This window comes from Scyliorhinus torazame, chromosome 11 (assembly GCF_047496885.1).
Source record: "Scyliorhinus torazame isolate Kashiwa2021f chromosome 11, sScyTor2.1, whole genome shotgun sequence".
Lineage (NCBI taxonomy): Eukaryota > Metazoa > Chordata > Chondrichthyes > Carcharhiniformes > Scyliorhinidae > Scyliorhinus > Scyliorhinus torazame.
The window spans coordinates 231,352,412-231,355,408 of NC_092717.1; the positions used below are offsets into that span (position 1 = coordinate 231,352,412).

Sequence of the window (2,997 nt, forward strand, 5' to 3'; positions counted from 1 at the left end):
CTCCCCCCCATTCCCCCCCTCTCTCTCCCCCCCATTCCCCCCCCTCTCTCTCCCCCCCATTCCCCCCCCTCTCTCTCCCCCCCATTCCCCCCCTCTCTCTCCCCCCCATTCCCCCCCTCTCTCTCCCCCCCATTCCCCCCCTCTCTCTCTCCCCCCATTCCCCCCCTCTCTCTCCCCCCATTCCCCCCTCTCTCCCCCCCATTCCCCCCCTCTCTCTCCCCCCATTCCCCCCCTCTCTCTCCCCCCATTCCCCCCCCTCTCTCCCCCCCATTCCCCCCCCCCTCTCTCCCCCCATTCCCCCCCCCTCTCTCCCCCCATTCCCCCCCCTCTCTCTCCCCCCCATTCCCCCCCCTCTCTCCCCCCATTCCCCCCCCTCTCTCTCCCCCCATTCCCCCCCTCTCTCTCCCCCCATTCCCCCCCTCTCTCTCCCCCCATTCCCCCCCTCCCTCTCTCCCCCCATTCCCCCTCCCTCTCCCCCCATTCCCCCCTTCTCTCTCTCCCCCCATCCCCCCCTCTCTCTCCCCCCATTCCCCCCCTCTCTCTCCCCCCATTCCCCCCCCTCTCTCTCCCCCATTCCCCCCCTCTCTCTCCCCCCATTCCCCCCCCTCTCTCTCCCCCCATTCCCCCCCCCCTCTCTCCCCCCATTCCCCCCCCCCTCTCTCCCCCCATTCCCCCCCTCCCTCTCTCCCCCCATTCCCCCCCCTCTCCCCCCTCCCCTCTCCCCCCATTCCCCCTTCTCTCTCTCCCCCATTCCCCCTTCTCTCTCTCCCCCCATCCCCCCCTCTCTCTCCCCCCATTCCCCCCCTCTCTCTCCCCCCATCCCCCCCTCTCTCTCCCCCCATTCCCCCCCTCTCTCTCCCCCCATTCCCCCCCCTCTCTCTCCCCCCATTCCCCCCCCCTCTCTCCCCCCATTCCCCCCCCCTCTCTCTCCCCCCATTCCCCCCCCCCTCTCTCCCCCCATTCCCCCCCTCCCTCTCTCCCCCCATTCCCCCCCCTCTCCCCCCTCCCTCTCCCCCCCCTTCCCCCCCTCCCTCTCTCCCCATTCCCCCCCTCCCTCTCTCCCATTCCCCCCCTCTCTCTCCCCCCCCATTCCCCCCCTCTCTCCCCCCATTCCCTCCCCTCTCTCCCCCCCATCTCTCCCCATTCCCCCCCCCTCTCTCTCCCCATTCCCCCCCCTCTCTCTCCCCATTCCCCCCCCCTCTCTCTCCCCATTCCCCCCCCCTCTCTCTCCCCATTCCCCCCCCCTCTCTCCCCCCATTCCCCCCTCTCTCTCTCCCCCCATTACCCCCCTCTCTCTCTCCCCCCCATTCCCCCTCTCTCTCTCCCCCCATTACCCCCCTCTCTCTCCCATTCCCCCCCCTCTCTCCCATTCCCCCCCCTCTCTCTCCCCATTCCCCCCCCCTCTCTCTCCCCATTCCCCCCCCCTCTCTCTCCCCATTCCCCCCCCTCTCTCCCCCCATTCCCCCCTCTCTCTCTCCCCCCATTCCCCCCCTCCCTCTCTCCCCCCCATTCCCTCTCCCCTCGGCCCTGATGCCGCCGCCTCGCCCGGGCCTGGGTTACTCCCCGGGCCTGGGAGGACACTAACCTTCCCTCCCGCGTCTCTTACCCGGGTTATCGAACCCACCTCAGTTTGCTGGGTGGAAGCGGACGGTGGGTTGAGGGGACTTTTCTTTATTTCTGTTTCCCCCCCCCAGCACCGAGCCGTCCCCGCTGAAGGCTAGCGCCTCGCCACTGCGCAGGCGTCAGATTGGGTGGTGGGGCCTTCTGGGAATTGTAGTACGTCAGCCGCAGTGGGACTTGGCGCCCCGCCCCCACGGGACTACAACACCCAGAATGCCCCGCGCCGGGAGCACATGCCTCTCCCACTGACTGGGTCCACGTGTTTACTGGAGCTGCCAATGCTGGGCTCACGTCCTTTCAATGTTGCTGTTTAAAGGTGGTTTGTTAGTGGTGCCTCTCTGAGAAGTTACCACTTTATCACCTCTTTGAACTCGGAATTAGTTCCATGTTTAAATTTTAAAAAATAATTAGTTGAATGTGCAAAATGGAGGTGGATTACAGGTAGTCTAACCAAGCAGGGAAAATGTTTGTCCAGCAAGGTCAAAAGCAGGGAAGCTGTGCTAAACAGAGGCATAATGGGGAAAGGTCATTGTCTGAAATGGTCTTGCAGCCATTGTACACCAAGCGGCTAGAAACTGTATGGCTGGGTAAATATCAAGAATACTGAAATTGTGATGAGGCACCTCAGAGTGCGACATGAAGGAAGAAAAGGTGACTTAAAAGGGGCAGCACGGTAGCCTTGTGGATAGCACAATTGCTTCACAGCTCCAGGGTCCCAGGTTCGATTCCAGCTTGGGTCACTGTCTGTGCGGAGTCTGCACATCCTCCCCGTGTGTGCGTGGGTTTCCTCCGGGTGCTCCGGTTTCCTCCCACAGTCCAAAGATGTGCAGGTTAGGTGGATTGGCCATGATAAATTGCCCTTAGTGTCCAAAATTGCCCTTAGTGTTGGGTGGGGTTGCTGGGTTATGGGGATAGGGTGGCGGTGTTGACCTTGGGTAGGGTGCTCTTTCCAAGAGCCGGTGCAGACTCGATGGGCCGAATGGCCTCCTTCTGCACTGTAAATTCTATGAAAGTCTATGAAAGTCTATTGGACTCTCTGTAATATTCAATTTGAAACACTTTTTTCCCTTGAGCTGTATGCCTGACGTGGAATGTGTCAAAAGTATTACAATTGTACTGAGACACTCGGAATGGAAAATACTTTCAGGAGACAAGTTGAATTGTATTGTGCTTTCGGCGGCCTTTAAATAGGAACGTTTTGTAATGTACTTTTTATAAATTTTATGAAGTGTATTTGAGGGAAATGTGTACTTAATTGGATTTGTTTATTGTCACGTGTATGGAGGTACAGTGAAAAGTATTTTTCTGCGAGCATTAAATATATGAAAAGGAAATAAAAGAAAATACATAATAGGGCAACACAACATATACAATGTA

General features: G+C 59.7%; 1 protein-coding gene across 3 annotated transcripts in view; it reads right to left on the bottom strand.

The window, feature by feature from the left end:
* fam210aa (family with sequence similarity 210 member Aa) overlaps nucleotides 1–1,755 on the bottom strand; it is an 18,756-nt gene extending 17,001 nt beyond the window's left edge. The window contains exon 1 of one of the 3 annotated variants that reach the window (XM_072468434.1): nucleotides 1,625–1,755. The gene's annotated coding sequence lies outside the window, so the exon portion shown is untranslated. Of the gene's footprint in view, nucleotides 1–1,585 lie in introns of all 3 variants that reach the window. The other 2 variants (XM_072468433.1, XM_072468435.1) reach the window with 2 other exon arrangements.
* Nucleotides 1,756–2,997: the final 1,242 nt, after the last annotated feature.